This window comes from Diceros bicornis, chromosome 15 (genome assembly GCF_020826845.1).
Source record: "Diceros bicornis minor isolate mBicDic1 chromosome 15, mDicBic1.mat.cur, whole genome shotgun sequence".
Lineage (NCBI taxonomy): Eukaryota > Metazoa > Chordata > Mammalia > Perissodactyla > Rhinocerotidae > Diceros > Diceros bicornis.
The window spans coordinates 1528098-1549632 of NC_080754.1; positions in this window are offsets into that span (position 1 = coordinate 1528098).

A 21535-nucleotide genomic window follows, 5' to 3' on the forward strand; every position below is an offset into this window, starting at 1 on the left:
AGAGATCCTTTTTCCTGATAAGATCACATTCAGTTTCCAGGGAGTAGCACATGGACCTATCTTTTGTGGGGCCGCTATTCATTCCACAACAGCGATGATTTGGGTCATCTGGTCAGCATTTTTAGTTTCCCCTTTTAAAAATCCCCTACTTATGTCATGTATACTTTTTCTTTCGGGGTGGCTTCTTTTTCTTGTTGATCTTCAACAGTTCTTATATATTCTAGAAACTAATTCTTTGTTGTTTTCAGACACTGAAAATGCCTTCTGACATTCATTCAACTATTTGACAATTAAGTCCATAACATTCTTCAGTAAAAAAAAAATTAATAATCCGTAATTTTGAGGCATTGATTTTTTAAGGTCAAAGATGAAAACTTGGGTAATACTCAACCTTAAAGTATTCAGGATGCTGTGAAGCAACAGATAAGGTCCTTTAGGGAAAAAGATGTTATATTGAATGACAACACATAAATCTATAGTGAATTTTTATATACTGTCACAAAACAATCCAATCAGCAAGGCATTTTTGGAGAATCTTGCAACATTTTCCTTAATATTACACCAAGATAGTCACAAGTGTGTGAGATTATTCTGCTTCTAATATATGCATCCAGACTATAATACAGTGAAAAGAAACTTTGTTGTTTCATTGATATTACCAATTGCCTCTCTAAATCATACAGATTATGGTGCTAAAGGATAAATATTAGATAACAGCATTTTCCATTTTTGCTTAGAGGTATAAATGGGAAAAATTAAATATTTGCTTTTTTTCTTAGGGACTCACACAAAAATTTAATTTAATATTTAATAATGCTACATTATTCTTATAAACTATATTTTTATAAAACTAAAATACAATGTTTGACAACTAGAGAAAGATTTAACATTAATTATTCATTTTAGGGACAATGTGAACCAGTTTTTAGAAAATATGGATTACTTTTCTCAGTTGTAAGGGAAAATGAAATATATTGATATCTGAAAAAGTATAAAATAAATTTTTATTAAGAACTTTTTTATTTTTAAAGTTTTACTACTTTAAATATCATCTAAACTACTACTTAGAAATTGCACTTCTTTAAAACCATTAGATTTATATTATCTGTTAGCAAAATATTCACAGTAACTTATTAAATAGATTCCACCATATATTTTAAAAGGTTATTTCCTAGATGTTAATATTGCAATTAGCCGAGCATATGTCTCAATGATAATGAACTTACAATGTGATATGTGAAGTGGACGCTGGAAAGTAATTTAAGGGTTTGGAGTGATTTAAAAGTCATTTTCCTTTATTAGTTTGTAAGATGGAAATAATTTACATTACATTTGGGGTATTTCCTCTTTTATTTTATGTCATAAATATTCATTCTCTTAATGTGAAGTGCTGGTAATTACCGTGTTTGATCAATGGTCTTTACAGGCACTCTTTCTGAAAACAGTCATTGCTAATAACAATTTTGTTGCCATTAACATGTCTCATGTTGCAGTACAGTCGACTTGATTACATTAGAATGATAGAAATGTATTTACTCCTTTTAATGAATTTGGAGTACATTTTCTTGTAGAAACGTAGTTTATTTTAAAACTTACTGCACTCCACAAGAATATTCTAAATTAAAAGTCTACTTAAGTTCAATTTAGTAGAGAAAGTAACTAAAGCAAAGAAATGAAATTTACTTGAAATATGCAATTTAAAAATATTGTTTTTGTAGTAATTTGTTATTCCAAATTAGATTTACTTATAAGTCCAAGATTTACCATCATTTTGTAAAGAAGTTTGATTTTTGACCTAGCATCCAGTTGGAATTTTTTTTTATATAATTAAATATTTTTATACATTTGGTTCTACCTGGAGCTGGTTCATTGGACCTGAAATACTTAAGACTTTTCTGGTTCTCTTTTCTGATCTGCTGGCCCAAAGTCAAATGTGGAATATTGTTCATGGGACTCTTTGTTCAAATGGCAGAAAAGTTATCTTCAAACTTCTTTCCTCACATGGTGGCCTCCATCCTCTATTTCAGATTTGTAGATCTCCATTTCTTATTTAAATTCACACTGGAGGATTAAACTTAGAAGTAAACACATCACATCCTGAAAATAATCTCCTCAAAAATGCAGGAAGGTATTTCAAGAAGAAATTCTGGAAAGTTTTTGAGGCCACTTCTCTGAGGACTGATTGAGTTCAGCAGGAGGTTCCAAATTATTCCTTTGGCAGAATATGCTTTTATAATCTCTTCTGGGTGCACTAGGTTAAATTATGCCTTTGTCTACTTCTAAATCAAGGTAGGGTTCTTCACATTGTCTTCCCTACTCATAAAGGTTTCAGGTACAGTATAAACACACTCCTCCCCGCCATGAATTGTCCCTCCTGCTGTTTCTGCAGACACCTTTACCCTCTCCAGCAATTTGAGAACTTTTCCCAAACACCACCTTCTATCCTTCAATGCAAACTCCCACAAACTTTCTTTGGTTTTTATTCACTTGTCGCATAGCAGTTTTCTACTTCTCATTCCAGCTGTTTTGGTTTGGCCCTCTTGACGCGATTTGGTTAAAGTTTAATCCAAGGAAAGCTAGATTCCACTATCTGGGATCTGAAGGACACTTCCATCCCTCTAACAAACAAGCCAGATCACCTGGAAAATGCAGGCATTTCTTCAGATTAGTTCACATCCACTGTTATCATGAGAGGCAAGTCAGTAGTTAGTAATTCTGTAAATGGATATGTTTATACATGAGTCAATATTATGACGGTAAATCAACAGATAATATTTGTGAAGTCAAATATAGGGGAATGTTGTTATTCTTGGTACTAAGGATCCTCTTGATGGAAAAAACAAGAACTCAATTGTAAGTACTACTTGTAATTTTGTAAATTCTGAATAAAAACTTTAAATCCTTTAAATCTTAAACTTTAACAAAAGTGATAATGTCACAATTTAAATATTAACAATATTTTTGTTTAAACATATTAATAAACTCCTATCAGGGGATGATTTAAATGAGATTAGGTCAGAGAATTTGGCAGGCAGACCTGACAGATCTTCGCATCCTGGGGCTGCTCAGAGACCCACAGACTGGAGCTGCTCCCAAATGGTTAATCCACGTCTGGAGAAGATAGATACAGAGCTTAAAAGTTTCATAGTATTTTGACACATTAATTTTACGTCTATTGAATCTAAGAATAAAAAATAATTGGGCTTGTAAATTTTTTTAAATACAGTGTTGACTGAGGAATGACTTCATAATGTCTTAAGAAACAAATGAATAATTACATAACTGCAGCACTGATTTCTCAAATAAAAAATATTCCACATCACTTTGTTTGTAAAAGCCTTTTATTAGCTCGTATGAGGGTAATAATACCAGTATTAATTTACAAAAAAATAAAATAATACCAAACAATTACTGGATTTTAACTTTGAAAATGTAGGAAGTCAAGTGTAATTAGTTGTCTATACAATTTTGCACTTTTTAGCTAAAGCTGTTAAATCCAAACAACTTACAGAAATATACCATCCCAATAGAAAACACTTTTTCTGGCATTGCAAATACTATTTCATAGGAAATATTTTGAAAACCCAGTCTTTAACTTGAACTGTGCATGAACTACGTGATGGAAATTTTACTTAGAACATCTAAAGAAGAAAATATTTAAATGCATATTTTTTGTCATGCATAAGCTACGTGTAAATTCAACTGAGGCTGTATCAATGATAAATAACACTGTAAGGTAGTTAAAGAGAAATCCCGTAGGCATGTCTGTTTTTCTAAAAGCAATGTCAGAGTATAACGCAAAGTCTCACAACATAATGATTTCATTCAAACATATTCATCTAGCAGCATTTACTGAGAGAAATAGTAAGTGGAAATATTACCATATTATTTTGAAATGAAAATAATTAGAAAAATGCTTTGATCTCAATGCAATGTCATAAAAAGGTTTCATTTCAAAAAAATAAAATATCCAGGTTAATACGATATTAATTAATTGAGAATTTAATTTTAGTAAAATGCCCTTATGAGTGAGATATCTATATACCTCTGTTTAATATATATATATCTGTATATATGTATACATGTATAACACATGTACATAATCTTTTGTCATTTTCACATAGACAAGATTTATCAGGAAGGAAGAGGAGAATAGTAAAATTACATAAATCTATGGTCAAAATGTCTATGAATGAGTCATCACATTACCAGCTGGTGACAGTTGAGTGCCTGCCAAGGTACTTATGAATTTTTTAAATACAGTGTTAATTGAAGAATGATTTCATAATGTCTTAAGAAACAAAGTAAATAATTACATAACTGCAGCATCAATGTCTCAAATAGAAAATATTCCTCATCAATTTGTTCATAAAAGCCTTTTATTAAGCCAAAATTTTTTTTCAAAGGCCTGAAATCCTTCTAAGTTCAGGAAGTTCTAGAATCAGGAATCATATTGACAGAGAGACAGAGGCAGAGAAAGAGAGAGAGAAAAAACTAATATGTTCTGATTATTTTTTATTTCTGCCCTAAAACTAGTATTTCTCTAGTATTTTATTGTAAATTTTTAAACTATTATGCTCAAACTGCTTTAGTTTGGTGACTGTAAAATATAATGTTTATCAAGAAAAAAACCATAGGCAAGGTAGTCATCAATGTTAAAGACATGCACTTTACATACATGAGATATACTTTAAATATAAAAACATAGACTGCAAATAAAACGATGGAAAAGGTGTGCTATGCACACAGCTGAGAAAGCTGGAACGGCTATGTCAACACCATGTAAATGAACCTCGAGACAGAGTGGATTACCAGAGACAAAGGGAATGTTTCATAATGATAAAAGGGTCAGTTCCACAGGAAGGGTAACAATCAGAAATGTGTATGCACCTAATAATAGGGTTTCGAAATATGTGAACCACAAATTAACAGAATTTAAGGAAAAAAGGGCAAATTCACAATCATAGAGATTTGGACACTCCTCTCTCAGCAAGAACGAAAGGGTGAGGGGACTAAAGATATAAAAGACATGAGCCACGTCCTCACCCACTGTGTGGAATTGACAGTGGTATGTCAACACACCCCACAGTGTGGAGTCCACACTTTCCAAGTGCACACGTTGTTCATTCACCAAGACAGGCTTTCCTGGGGCCCTAGAACAAATGTGAAACATTCTCTCACCATCTGTATGTAAATTGGGAAACAGAATCCTTCAGATGTTTAAAAAATCCCAAATATTTGAAAATTAACCTGGTTCTAATAAGTCACAAAATAGGAGAAAAAAGGAAATTAGATGATATTTGAAAAAAATAATGAAACTATGTCAAGCACTTAAGGGAAGACAAGTCTTGTATTGGCCTTGGATATTACGCTTATCCCATATTGCTGTTTCCTTATGAGTCTAACTGCTAGGGCCTCAAACTTTCATTCTTTGCTTTTCTATGGACAGAAAGATAAAAAATATTGAAAAAAAATTGATTTCTTTGTAGTTGTTTCTATTGGAAGCTGAGGGAAATACTGATACAGTTTGAGTTGGACTCTCCCGTCATAACGTAAGGAATCCAGCCTCCTGGTCAGGACCACCTTTGCAGCAATGAGCAGCCCCAAGCCTCAGTGGTTTGCAGCCACCAGCATTGCTCTCTCGTGCTGCATGTCAGCTGCTACATGGGGGCTACTCTGTTCCTCAGGTCTTGTTCCGGGGTCCAGGTCAAGGAAAAGCTCGTTTCTGGGCGTGTCACTCTTGTGGCAGAAGGAAACCAGCAGGATCTGCCAAATCTAGACACTGCCTCTTCAAATACTGGCTTGTGGTTGGCTCACCATCACTCCTGCTCACACCCGGGTCCTCTGCTCCATCCTGTCTCCCTGGGGGAGGATCCCTAGGAAGAGGGGTTTAACAGGTGAAGTTAAGAAGCTATTTGAATATTCACGGCAGCTGGCAAATACTTTTCAATATGGGGTCATTTATCAAGATCCTTCACATATCAAAGATTCTGTGTGACAACTTTGATAAAATTACAGTAAAGTTACAGCAGTTAAAAACGTAAGACTATGTTTTGCGCATTCAACAGAAGAATGTAATTATTGTGAACATTTTGCCAACTCTACTTCCATTTCTGGGATACTGGCGATAGTTGTTGCTGTGATAAGGAATGAGCTAGAAATCAGTCCTGCAATAATCAAAACTTAAAAGCAAGCCTTATAATATGTTGATGCTGCAACAATCTGCTTTTGATATATAATTTTGCTTTAGGAAAAATACAAGGATAAAACAAACTGTAAACAAGTGTCTGTGTATTATGAGAATGGCTTTCAAACCGGAGCACCGCCAGACACCCACTGTCTTTTTCCTGTCTCCCAAAGGGTGTAATCACTCTTGATCCTAATCTTTCTGTGAATGTCATAGGCTTCTCTTTAGCTTAACCCCTACTTATCTTGATCTCAGTCTTTCATTAATGTTCTGGAACTACTGACAAGATAAATGCTGAATTATTCTTTCAAAAGAAACCAAACAAAGCACACCAGTAAATAGAAACAGAGCTTCCACGTGGTACCTGATATAGGAGTTACCATGATTCCAGGCAAATTTTGGTCAACATCAAGGAATATTCAAGTTCTTTACCTGAGAATAATTTTTATTTTCACCCATGACTTAATTGTTGCAGTTCCTATGAATATTAGTCCAGTTTGTCTCAATTAAGTAGTAACATACTCCACTGTGCTCAAAACGAGACATTAGGAGCTGATCCTCTCTTTGCCCTCAAGGAACTTACAGTCTACTGAGAGTGAAGGAACAGCCACAAATGATTCTAGGACAGTGCATGTGATGTTCACATTATGAGGCAGTAGAGTGATAGAAAAGAGAAAGCACATTTAATTCATGGATTATTTCATGAATATGTGCCATCGTTGTCCAGAAATCCTGCTGACTATGAGGTAAGACTCAGTTCTTTTTAGTTAGTTATAGTTAATTAAAAATATGAAACCATAAATTTTCAGTCTTATCAGAGATCTCAAGACACTCCCCAGCTCAACGTACCTGTACCAGAGAGAAACACGAGGCCAAGGCGGCACAGGTTCAGACTGAGCCAGACGAGTAGATACCCGCGTCTCTAGCTCCGTGTTGTTACCTCCTCCAGCAACATTGTGAGTTTTTGCTTTTTTCAATTTCCCTTACTTCTGATAGTGATATAGGAACTATAGGATAGATCTTACACATGCTAGATACAGACTTTCTGTTTTCTACGTTTTCCTGTGTTTGCTCAAATGTGCTAAAATAAGATAACACAATTAAGAACATTAACCTTTCAATGTATAAAGAAACCATAACCAGACAGAAAGTTCTTTTTGTCTAAAAAACAAACAAAAACTATTCTCATATTCTACCCTCTAAAGGATTCATTTTTGTTTGACAGTTGAGTTACTAGTAGTCCTCTTAAACATGCATTTGGCACCTCACTTACTTTTTAATGGCTCTAAATGGTTCTTTAATTGGTGAAACTTTGATCTGGCCAGTTCCAAATCTAACTTATGCTCTAGACTTCTTTCAGTGGTATTTGCACATGCTGGAGTAAATGAGGAACAGTGAATTGAATAACTGACTGACTGCTCAACACCTGGAAGCTAACCTCAATAAAAGAAAGAGCTGGATTATCTTCTCTAAGAGCTGAGAGAAGAAAAGAAGAAAAAGAAAACTTTCAGCAGTAGCAGAAAATTACAGCATTGCATTTTGTGGCAAGAAAACTAAATGGCTGATTAAAAAGAAGAATAGCTCTCCAAAATATCATGCTACATATTTTTCAATGTCTTATATCACAAACTTAGAAGCATTTCATCTGAATATGTATACACCAGAACTTACTCTTGATAATATTTTTATTAGTTCGTGCATGTAATTAAAACATTACAGAGCACCTGCAGTCAGCACTGTGCAAGATCTCTGTTCATAGAGTGTGGTCACAGTTTCTCATCTTGCCCTGGTCCAGAGTAATAAGGATCCTCGCTATCACCAAAAGCAGCTCTAAATTTATGCTTTCCGTGAGCTGTTCCACTACTCCACCAGATGAAGGAGGTGACTGTCTACCTCCTCTAAACTCTCCAAATTACCATGTCTACAATCTGTATAGTTCTCCACATTACACTGGAATTACTGTAACTGTAGGGATATATTCCACAATATTCATTGCTGCGTTTTTCTTCACTACCATTGCTATAAGCAGCCCCTTCCCTTTCAATATTTCCTAATGGAATGCTATTGTTATTCTAGTTGGGATCATTTTTCTTGTTTCTATGGCCCACGTTTCAGGATTTTTAGAATTCCTCACCTCACGCACTAAACTTCAACAGAAGATCCCGTCATTTCGGCATCAACGCCACTTGACACCCTTTCCAAAGCCCCTCCAAGGGGAATGACTGCAGGCGTAGCTGTTCAGGTCACCCACATCGCCTCCCCAAGAAACAGGACTGTTTTATCAGGAGACCAAGGAGAAAGAAACGATAAATGTTCAGGGTTTTATTATCTTTTCTAATACTAGAAATAAGTTTTTGAAAACACAATGGAATTTGTAAAAGGTGACTTTTTTCATTCGCCAGGAAAAAAAATAATCCCAAAGGAAGCAGAATAGTTAGGGGAGACCATAACAACAGGATGAAAAGAAAGCAGAAGACGGGCAGTCCATGCACCCAGCCCCCAGGGGATTCGGGTTCTTTGGGACTGCAGGAGGAAGGAGAGTGGGTGAGGGCCGGAGGAGGAACAGACTCAGAGTGGCCCTCGGAGTGGAGGGAGCCTGCACTAAGACTGCGGGCCCAGGGCCCAGAGCGGCCAGGCCCCTGAGTGGACACCTGCAGATCCCCCGCTCCTGTTAGAGGAACGTGCCCACAGCCCGAAGACACACGTGTCGTTCTCTCTTCTGACTGTGGCAGGACATGTCAACGACTGCTTTCACAGCACACGGCCCTCTCCACCAATGCTCTGTCCACCTGTGTCCCGAGAACAGGTAGCCCTGTGAACTGCGCGGCAACCACGCTTTCTCAACCTCCCCAATCTCACCTCAGCATCTCTAAAGTAGAGGTTGGAGCTCAGCATCTGAAAGGGCTGTGGTCCTGTGGTAAGCAACACCTGTCGCATGAAGGTGACGGACACGGTGAAACCCTTTCAGTTATGTGTCTGTAAGTCTCCCACAGGGTCCCTGAGTCCTGAGCCTTAGTACAAATCAGAGCAATTTCCACAGTAGAACCTTAATAAATGACTATTAAATGCATACAAAAAATGATTAATGCATGAAATAATCAAAGCAAATAACATTTAAAAGCAAAATTTATGCCTTTGAAAATGGCTATACAGACGTCCCTCGGTATCCACGGTGGATTGGTTCTAGGACAGTTCGCGGATACGAGTCAAGGCTCTTAGTCGGCCCTCGGTATCTACAGGGCTCTGCATCCCGGATTCAACCAAGCGCCAGTTGTAAACGCAGTGCGTATGCGAGCAGGGGTTGCTTGAATCTGCGGATGCGGAACCCGCGGATATGGAAGGCCGACTGTGTGTATCTATCTATGGAAAGAAAAACACTTTTTTCTGTTTCAACTTAAGTTTTTCATCACACTTACATATTCTGTTAATCTTTCCGTATTGATTGTTTTTCTTATAAGATAACCTCAAGTAAAAGAGGAAGGGGGAAAAAAGCTTTGATTTTTATTATAGACCTCAAAAAGAAGAAAGATCATTAAAATCAATTTTTTTTTTCTTTTGATAGTTCTCGTTGGTTTCTTACTTCTGATATTCAAGGACATAAACAGTTGTTTGTACCACTCAGTGCAGTTCTATTTTAGTAACAGTCGTTGAGCCAAGGCTTTAGTTAACTCCAATAGAATTGTGCAATGTCAATTTTCTAGATCTATCAATGCAGCAGTGAAGACAAAAGCAAGAGACGTTTATTATAATACATTACAACTTCTCATTAATACATCCCCCACATCCATGTATTCATCAGGATTCATCCTCAGCAGCTTTAGACCCATTTGTGCTAAAGCTGTGTAGACTGCTGGTGACTCGACTGCAAAGCTGAGCAAAGTATAGGGTCACCAGTTTTTTTCTTAATTATACAGCAAATTTTTTTCTAGCTCATGCTAATTAAAACAAACAGATACATTTAAGTAACTTTGCATTTTACAGTATGTATATAATTTAATTTGATCCTAAAAACTCATCACCTGGCATCCATCTTTCTGGTCCCTGCACAGTACTGCTGACCCTCCCAGAGTCCCAGCACAGCTCGGGTCCCAGAGTTCCCCTATAGAACAATTGGCCCCAAAGCTAATGACATTGGAAGATGGATTCTGAACCCCAGGCTTCACCAAAGGGATTCCCTGGTAGTGAGAGGTGAAGCTTTGGTGATATTCCTGGGTCATAGGTTATTTCATATGTAGATGCTGCACATGATACTTTTCCACAGGGATGACCAAGAAGGCCCCTAGAGCCTGCTAACACTCTGGGGTGAAATTTTATATAAAATACTTACCAGTTATCACTTAGCATTATTTCCACTAGGATGGTATTTAAAGTAAAATATAAATTATTAGTATTGATTGAGCAGCAAATACACAGCACATTCATATGTGCGGAATGACGAAAGTTTATATCCACTTTGCCTGTAAAACCATGCTGACCTGTGTCCCTGAAATGGTCTCTGGTTTTCTGACACCGGGGTCTGCCAAAATAGCTTCTCCATTGACTGAAGACCGCTTCTAGTCTCTTTTGTGTGCTCCTCCTCTTCCCCTGACATGTAAATCCTCAGGATGCTGGCATTCCCTTCATTTTCTTATCTAAGTATCTCATCTTGGGCAAACTTAGACTTCCTGATTCAAAAAATACTCTTGTAGATATCCAAATCTACAACTCGCGGTGTCTTCCTGAATTGTGGATGAATATTTCTAACTGGCAGTTAGATATCTCTGTACTCCCAAAGCCCATCAGAAACCTAAATTCACTTTGTGGAAACTGAACTTCTCTTCTCATTGAAAACTTAGGGTTCTTTCTTCAGCTAATGTGATCAGTGATGTTTATTTATGCCAACCAGAGGCCTGTGCTTCAGCGGCAAGACTGGGTAATATTCACCCTGTGCACCACGGTTAGGTTCCGTGAGCACCCCTCGCTCTTCTACGTTCACGCCCGCCTACCATGCTGTTTACTCCGCAAGGTCCTACACGCCTTGTTCAGCACTCCCTCCCCAGTGCCGCATGAAATCAGTCTTTAGTGTTTGGGCATAGAGTGATCAAAGGCCTCCTTTGATATCTTTAGTTTTGGTTTGTTTTTTGTTTTGGTTCATCATGGTTCTGTGGTGTCCCATTCCTTTCCTTTATGTAATCTGTGTAATCCCATACACCTTCCTTTATGGTTGTTAGCAAATATAAAAATCAACTTGCTTTAAAATGAAAAAAAATTTTCCAAAGGAAACAGCAAAGGGGCATGGAAAAGAGAGTAGCTACCTGATGAAGATAAATATTCTTTGCAAAGCTACATAGTAGTTTTCCATTTTCCTCTGTATTTTCATCATTTCATCTGTTATTCATTTTCAGCTCAAATAGTTTTTTGTCTTTTTCTCTCTTATTAGAATATATAATACAGATTAAAAGTGTTTGTTATAGCATAACGATTATTTAATCCTAAACATTAATATATACTATGACAAGTTATTCTATCAAAAAAGTACTTTCTTATGTGTATTCCCCTTTTTCACATTAAAATATTATATATTATTTGCTGATTACAAAGGAAATCTATTCCCAATGTAGAAAATTGGAAGTTAGAGAAAGGCACAAATCTTACAATTTATTTATCACATATTATTTCACTATCCTGAGATAAACATTTCTTAACACCCGGTCTATACCTTTCCAATAATATGAGTGTTATTGCAAAATTAAAATAATGTGCATATAATTAAGTAATGTCTATATGTTTAAAATAAGACTGAGGTGATATAAATAAGTGAAAAGTGATTATTATATGTCTTATCTACAATTATATTACAAGTCATAAAACAGTACAAAGAAATTTAAAGGCATAATTTTGAATAAAAGCACTAAAACCAGGGTTTTTATTAAGTACAATGTTTATATACCATGCATTTTGTATCCTTTTTTAATGTGGAGATATCTTTCTCATCATCCTCTAAGCAAGCAAACGATCCCAGAAAGAGAGAAAACATTCAACAAACAAACAAAAAAACAATAGGATTATGTTGACAACTATAAAGAAATAATATCCAAAACAAAAAAATTCATAAGTCAAATATTTTCTGGGTTTGCATATCATCATGTTGAATATGCTGATGTTTGGGGAGACTGCAGGCACCTTGAAAGTTGGAAGGAAACAGTAACAATGCCTCTAAAAAGGCAGAGACTTGTTTGCAAACATTTTATTTGAGGACTGAAGGAATGTATGTGGAGAGTCCAGGATACAGGGCTGATCCCTGGACCCAAAGACCACCACTAGCTGGGTAGGACTCAGACTTGAGAGTGAACTCAGGATGGAGGGCACAGACGCAGGGAACGCATATGGTCAGCAATCATCTGGAGTGGGAGAAGTACCACGGAGGAGCAGCGTCAAGTCACCACGTGCTCCTGCACTGTCGAGAATGGAGGGAACAAGAAAGGAGACCGGTGCCTGGTAGTCAGGATTCCAGGCAAGATTTCGGTTTTCCAGAAAGTGGGGAGACCTCCAGTGGTCAGCCATGGAACAGAAGCCAAGGAGAGGCAATGTAAAAATCGGGCCAGAATAATGAGGCAGAGAAGGTAGTATTATAAAAGATTTGATTTTGGAGGTTGACATGGTTTGAGAAGAGAGTCTGGATTTTAGTTCGGTAAATCTGCGTTTTTGTCCTGACACTTGGTCCTGACAATTTCTGCCATATTCAAATTCCTCACCTATGACCTACCTTTAAAAAGGTACAGGTAAAGTTACACAAGATAATTTGTTTGAGTGGTTATCATAGTTTTTGGAAGACTATAATAATATAATGAATATTTACACCTTTCAATCTTTCTTTTCTCCATCAAAAGGTCTGAGAACCAAATGCAAGTGCATTGACTTGGAGTGTCACTTGGGAAGGGCAGATGAGGAAGAAATGATTCAATGAAAAACCCAGGATCAGCAGCTGAGCCACTGAATTCACATTCAAGGAACATCACTTTGTTCTAAGTAATTGAGTCGGCAACCAGGGCTACCGATCTTGTTAAGATTCTTTTAAAAATTAATAAGAAATTATCTTTGGAATATGCAATTTTGAGGAAGAGAGCAAGGCAGAGAACAGCAAACAAGCAAGAGCTGAGGTAAATTCCTGAGTCTGTTGTAGACAACTAGGGAATACAGAGACAACGCACCTGGTGTGTCCAGCTGCCATGTGTCACTGAGGAGGCTGAGACATCAAATGCCTTTTCCAAGGTATAACACCTAAGGGTAAAAATCACACTTATTGAGGCCCAGTTCAAGTATTCTGTGCAACATCCAAAGACAACCCCTCATTTTCCAAGAAGATGGAGAAATACTAAATTTGTATAAAAACTGAAATTATGGATGAGAGAGGAAAAGCTCAGTCTTTTCCTTCCTATGTGGGGAAAACCCGGCTCTTCCCTACTGTGTTTCTTCCCTGTGAGTCTCCTTCACTCACACAAACACTTCACTTCAGGTCTGCGAATATGTGCAGGTTTTTCCCCACACAATTCTCTACTACACCAGCTGGGTGTCCTGTAATTTAACTCAGTTCTAACACTATCTATCTGGAGACAGTGTCAGATCCCACAGGTTAAGGGTTCAGTCCCCCAAGACTGCCATCCACACCCACTTCAGACACCAGTCAGAAGCCCAGGTTGTCACCTGGGCTTCTGAACAATTGGGTATAGCTCAGAGTTTCCAATGATCCCCTTCTCGGGTGTGATTAAATTGGTAGAGAGGCTCAGAGAACTCAGAGAAACATTTTACTTACTAGATTACCAGTTTATTACAAAAGGTTATAATAAAGGATACAGTGAACATCCAGATGGAAGAGATGAGGAGGGTGAGGTATGTGCGAAGGGGCGTGGATCTTCTGTGTCCTCCATGTCCTCACCAACCTGGAAGCTCCCCGAACCCCACTATTGGGATTTTTATGGAGGCTTCATCACATAGGCATGATCCATCATTAACTCCATTTTCAGCCCTTCTCTCTTCTCAAGAGAATGGAGCGGGGCTGAAATTTCCAAGCGTCTGATCGTGGCTTGGTCTTTCCAGAGACCAGCACTCATCCAGGAGCCATGCAGGAGCATCCAAGAGTCCACCCAGAGTTGCCTCATTAGAACAAAAGATGCCCCTATCATCTGAGGCATTACAAGTGTTTCAGAAGCTGTGTGTCAGAAACTGGGATCAGAGACCAAATATTAGAACAAAAGATGCTCCTAGTGTTCTTGTCACTTAGGAAATTACAAGAGTTTCAGGAGATCTGTGCCGGGAACCAGGGGCAGGGACCAGTATATATTTTCCATTATCTTACAGTGGACCACATTGTTCTGTGTCCAGATTCAAAGTTTTCATGGAAATTTTCAGATATTTTTTGAGAAAAATTTTAAGGAAAAATAAACTGCAAATAATATTAATGGCTTTAAATACCATTATATAGATGGAATTAACAGTATTTTCTGTTGCATAGTTGGTTTAAAAAATGACAAAATTGCAATTTTTTAATTCAGTGTGCTAAATGATTTTCTTTCTTTTTATTGAAATATAATTGACATATAACATTATATTAGTTTCAGGTGTACAATGTAATGATTCGATATTTGTATATAGCACAAAATGATCATCACAATAAGTCTAGTTAATATTTGTCACCATGCATAGCTACAAAATTTTTTTTGATCTAGTCTCTTAGCAACTTTCAAATATGCAATACAGTATTGTTAACTGTAGTCACCATGCTGATGATAGAAAATTTGATTTTCTTTAATTATTTTGAGACTGAGTAAACACATTAAGAAGAATTCATAGAAAAGGAAAAACAGGAATAGAACTAAATAGAGTATCTTCTTATTAAGTATCATTTACATTATTATGGACTGAATGTTTGTATCCCCTCAAAATTCATATGTTGAAGCTCTAACCCCTAGTGTGGCTGTATTTGGAGATGGGGCCTTTAAGGAAGTAATTAAGGTTAAATGAGGTCATAAAGTGGGGGCCCTGATCCAGGCTCGCTAGCCCCCCTCTCTCCCCCCGTCCTTCTCTCTCCCTCTCTCCCCTCACCCCCCTGTCAGTGCACACTCAGAGAAATGGCTGGCTGAGGGCAAAATGGCTGTCTGCAAGCCAGGAAGAGAGGCCCCACCAGAAACTGGAGCTGCTGGACCTGGATCTTGTGCTTTCCAGCCTCCAGAACTCTTTAAGTCATGTAGTCTATGGTGTCTTATTATGACAGCCCAAAGAAACTAATATATACCCCAAAAAAGTTGTTTGCTATATACAACTAGTATTGTTTCTGATATCCAAAACTAGTTTCTGTACTTTATTTTCAATACTCCAAATTTTACCTTACTGCTCCTTCAATGTGATCTAATTAACACTGACATCTCATTTCTAACTTTTTCTTTATTTATTTTCACTATACCTGAGATCTCTCCTTCTGGATACAGTGAATTTAAAAAATACAAATTTGGGGTTTGTCCAGTGGCATAGTAGTTAAGTGCACGCACTCCACTGCAGCGGCCCAGGGTTCGGATCCCGGGCACGCACTGACACACCACTTTTCAAGCCATGCTGTGGTGGCGTCTCGTATAAAATGGAGGAAGATGGGCACAGATGTTAGCCTAGGGCCAATCTTCCTCAGCAAAAAGAGGAGGATTGGTGACAGATGTTAGCTCAGGGCTAATCTTCCTCACACACACAAAAAAAAGAACAAATTTTACATAACCAGTTATTTTGGTAAATACATATAATGTATTAACATTTATCAACCTCCTCAGAAGTAGTTAATTTCCAACTATTTCTCCTTGAATTCACACTCATCTGTCTACTTTGACTCACTTTGTCTGTTTTTGGTAAGTAAATGATATGAGGGGAAATGGAAGACCAAAATGTGAAATTTCAGATATCTGTTCTTTCTCTACCATCAAAGGGGAGATTTTAGTGATGTTGTCTATAAGTAGATGCTACGGTAATAATTTTTACAGAATAATAATAAAATTATGATTTTCTGTGGTAGATATATGCAATGGACTACTACACAGCCAAAACATGAAATCTTTCCATTTGTGACAACGTGAATGGATCTTGAGGGTATTATGCTAAGCAAAGAAAAGTCAAATGGCGAAAGTCAAATACTGCGTGATCTCACTCATAAGTGGAAGATAAAAACAACAGCAACAACAAACACATAGACACAGAGATTAGATTGGTGGTTACCAGAGGGGAGGGGGGAAGAGGGGGCACATGTGTACAGTGATGGATGGAAACTAGACCTTGGGTGGTGAACACGATGTAGGCTACACAGAAATAGAAATATAATGATGTACACCTGAAATTTATCTATGTTATAAACCAATGTTACCTCAATAAAAAAATAATTAAACAAACAATGTATTATAATCTATAGTCTATACTATAAAATAAATAATCTCGCAATCTATTATAAATGCTATAAATTTGAAAATAGGTAAGTTATAATCAACATTGATGTACATAAAGAAAAAAGTGAAGTTAAAGATTAAGAAAGCTAAGAAATGTCGCTTTAGAAGTTTAAAAGAAAAGAAAAAAGAAGAAAAGAAAAAACTGCTTCAGTCTCATCAGATTCACTCAACTGCACATTTTCTCAGTGAGATTGAACACACCGACTTGGAGAGAGTCAATATACATTGACCATTTTCTTCCATTTCCTGGCTTTCTCCTTTGTGATTTCCGCTTGGCTTCCAATCAATTTCTTGGGTACGTGAGGACACTCTATTACGTAGCAATTGTAAGAAAGACTCTAACCCGGTGACATCCTGGGTCTCATACCATCCAGGACACCTGTGCTTTCATCTATTTCCCCTTCTTCTGGTTATAAAGCTTCTGCATCTCTTAATGCATGTGGTTTGCTTAGGGGAGGTGCATACATCCCCTTTGCTACAGTGATTAGATCCCTACGTGACCTCCTGAGCCGGTGAAACCATGCTGGAGTTTATGTTGAGCTTGTAGGAAAAAGGCACACTCTACAGGATTGCTGGCCCGAGATATGCGAGTTGGGTGCTGCCTGTCATCATTTTCTCTGCTGAACAGCCCACCTGAGAGTTAGGTTAAAGGAGTGGGAACAGGGGTGGGGAGACAGAGCTAAGAGATGTTAAGGAACACTGTCCTGATCATTTATAGTGAGTTCCAGACTCAGCTGTGCCCCGGACTTACTTATTACACAAGGTAAATAATTGTGTGTTCAGTCTCTTTATAATCTCTGGTAAGAATTAGGATCCTGTACCCTGCCATTCTTAGCTAAAAACTAATTTGTGTGAACCGTATGACACCAAGTTTCCTAATAAAGAATACAGAACTATGTATGTCCAAATAATTGTTTTCATAGACTGTGCCCAATACAAATATTAATAATGTTTTTTGGGTGTGTTTGCTAAAAAATAATTTATAAAAACTTTAAAATTATAAATTAAGGAGACATAAATTTTCAATGCTTATATCTCCATATGCAGGCAAGTTCACTTTCTTTTTTTTCTATCAAAATATGTATAGTAAAGTTATATGTAAAAGTTATGGCACATTGAATGGTGTAAACATAGATCTAGTCGTTTCTATTATATATACATATATATTACCCATAACTCTCTTTAAAATGATTTATTTATTTTATCTTTGTATAATAGTAATTAAAATTTATTGATGCCATGTAATGTCATAATTACCATCCATTTTCTCATGACTCTCAATTTGTGAGTGTGATATTTCAAGAATTTTCATAGTAATAAAAAAAAAACCAACAACCTCCATTCTGTCTCTGAGCCACTGAAACACAGAAACACACTCAGCTCGAGAACACCCAGGCCAACACTAGCGGGAAGACTGTTAAATCAATGTGGGCTTGTACATGTGTTCATCTTAAAGTAATTTCTGTTCTTAGTGGTACAATTTTTAAATTTTTGATTTCCACAAAAAACCAAAAACTTAATTACTCAATTCCTTCATTTGTTTTACCGTTGTTTTAGGTCACGTTCCCTAGAAGCTGACCTGAGACAGACTTGTGTGACATGACTTGCTAAGAGAGAGTTCTAGAGGCAGCAGTGAGGGCAGGAGGGAGGAGGACCTGGGGGGCAGGGCAAGGACGGGGATACAGCTCAGCAGGGCCTCAGAGTTTGTTCTACCCTAACACCAAGGGGGAATCTAACTCCCAGACTCTTCCAACTCTCTGCTCTCTGCTAGAACAAGGGCCGTCCTCCCAAGAGGACTGGCAGGGGCAACCCTTGGGGGTGAGAGCAGAACACAGAGGACCCAGAAACAGTCCAAGACATGGGCTGGGGCGTGGGCGGAGCAGAGCCCACACAGGGATTTCATATCTCCAGCATCTTCGTTTGTTAAATGAGGTGCACTGAAATGATGAACTAGAAGCACAGATCTATTATACTAATAAAAAAGTAATAAAATCAATAAGACACATATTACTACTTTAAAATGTTCAATTAAATCAAACAAAATTTCACCAGCTGGGAAAGCATACTGATATAACATGGACATTTTTCTTGAAATTGAATTGAATGAATTAATATGAACATACATTTAATCATTTACATGGTAACAGATTCTAAATAAATATGTACATACTGTTTTTTAGTGACTCATAATTACTAGTAAGCAAGGCGTTCACGGCTACCACTTCATCACTCTCATGGTTTTCACTCCTCCGCCATTTTCTTTCCCTCTTCCCTCTCCCTCTCCTGTCCTCCTCCTCCTGTTTTTCTTCATTCTTCTTCCACTGTCATCTTTCTTTTCTATACCACATCACTAAACTACTCCTATGAGTACTAATACTACACCATCACCATAATCATCAAATACAATTAATTTGATACTTGAAGAGTCATTGGGTATGGCTTAAAAACATGTTCACTATACTTCATTTTTTGTTTTTGTTCTTAGAACATAGTTCATCAACAGTAATTACTACTCATTTCTAAAAAAATTACTCAGAGCTATAAGGTAATTACTACTGGTGTGGAGATATACTCAGATACCTGTGAAGCCCAATTTGGGGCTAATAGAAATAGAAGCGTGAGGAGAATGTGGCTGAGGTTACCTGTACGAATCTACTTAGTAATATGGACAGCGGGGTCTAAGAGGCTGGAGCTCTCAGAGATCCAGAGGGAGGTTGGCCTTAGGCACGTCTCAGACGCAGTACAGAGACACATTTTAGTTATGTTCACAGGTCTACATTCTGGCAACGGCTCAAATGCTTCGAAATTAAAATACTAAATAAATAACCACAAACATAGCAAGAAATCAATCAATATAAGGTCAAAGACATTGTTTTTTTAAAAATGTGAGTAAATGCACTGGCAGCTTGCAGGTTTCTCTATGAGCTTTTGGTTCGTCGTAATCTGAGGGAGCCCAAACTCAGATAGCCAGTTTAACTGCTGTGGGCTTAATTGGATCAGGTCAAGTCCTGCATTTATAAATTCCTCCTTTGCCTCTTCTAAGTAGCTTATTTGGACAGCTTCACTTACATTCTTATCAATTCCAATAGGAAGAGAGATGTTGAGAAAGTCGTAAAAGCCTGTTTTTCTAAATGTGGTTGAGCATTTCAACATCATGAAAGTGGCTGCCATAATAATTATGAAATCCATTTCATTTCTCACTCAAAATGTTTTGGCATTGTTATATTGTTCTGTTATGTAGATGTAGATTTATTTGGTTGTGGAACTGTAATGTGTTAAAGGAAATTCTCCATCAAAATAATAATGATACAGAAAAACAAACATCTTTGAAGTATGCAAAAAATATGTAATTATTTTATATCTGGAAGATAAGCTGCTTATCTTCAGTTGCAATATCGTCCCTTAGAGTTAACTGACTGGAAATGAAATAAGCAAATGGTTCAAAACATAATTTGGGAAGTAATGAAATTTATCTGGATTTGCTTTTTAGTTAAGCCATGGTTAAGCAATGTATACATTTTCCAAACAAAATGTATACTTTACAGAAACCTGGTTTTGAGTTTATAGTACAAAGACTTCCTATCAAATTTCCACGTGGATAATTTATTTTTCATGCATGAATGAGAACCACAGCTTAAACACCTCAGGTAATTGAGCTATGGCCATTTTTAAGATCAGAGCATTGGCCTGCACTTATTTTGTGCTGTAAACTGAACAAAGACGCGTCACTTGGATGACTTATAGAGAAACAGACTGCGCATGGCTGTCTGGTGATAGGATCTGGTGGATACACTAGGCTTTTGACTACTATACTGTTAAAGATGAACTTGCTCTTCGTATTTTTCCTATTTCATTTAAAACTTCAAAGCTACTTGAACAGTGAGAAAGCCATATCAATTTTCTGTCTAAAAGCCCTTATCCAGCTGCCTTCCAAGTTGTATTTTAACATCTCCAGCAACAGAGAGTACTTGTTATAGAACTTGTAGTTCTCCAGAGACATAAAATTAGAGAGGTGGTTAATGATCCACGTCTGCCCCCACGAGTGTGGGAGAGTTAGGTGTTTTAATGACAATCATCTGATTTATCTTAAAAGAGTGAATAAAATGTATATAGTAAAAGAGAAACCAATATTATGTGCCTGGTTACGCATTTCTGACTACATGGAGGCCATGTGTGTCCAGAAGGGGGCATCGAGTTTGAGGGAGCTTGATAATTGATAAAGGAGAATTACCTAAATCTCTGCAATTTCAAGGAAGAGAAGCTGGGCTTACAAACTGAGTGCCTCACTTCTCTGCCACTCTGATGACCAGAAGAGTCCATTAAACACAGTAGCTCCTGGATAAACGTCTGTTGACTGAATGCGTGATTGCAGGAAGACGAAGATATGAACTACAGAGAGAGGGAAGCACATGCTTCTTGGTCAAACGGTGCTCTTGAACCTGTCTGGCTCCATTTAACTTGAACAAATGGAACAATCTGAGCCTCATTTTCCTCCTTCGTAATACCCGTTGAGGATGTCTATAAGGGGAAGTTTGTTGGGAAGATTAATTGACGCAGAGCACAGAGCGCTTAGCAGAGAAGTTACTTAGAAATAGTTCCTTTCTTCTTTAGAGTCTCAATTTCTTAAGATTGAATTTTCATCCTTGTTAGTGTGCATTTATAAGCATTTTGAAATCCCTTTATACTGGGGTAGAAATATAGAATGCTCTAAAGTGCTCTAAGATGCTTTACAATAGAATATAGAATGCTCCAAAAGCATCATATTTGCTTTACTTTGAGGATTGCTTTATTTTATTTTCTTAGTTTGGTTTCTATGATTTACTGAGAAATATAAACATCTCATAAGAGGTAATTCCTCATTTCTTAGCATTTAAACAGGGGAGGTAGATTA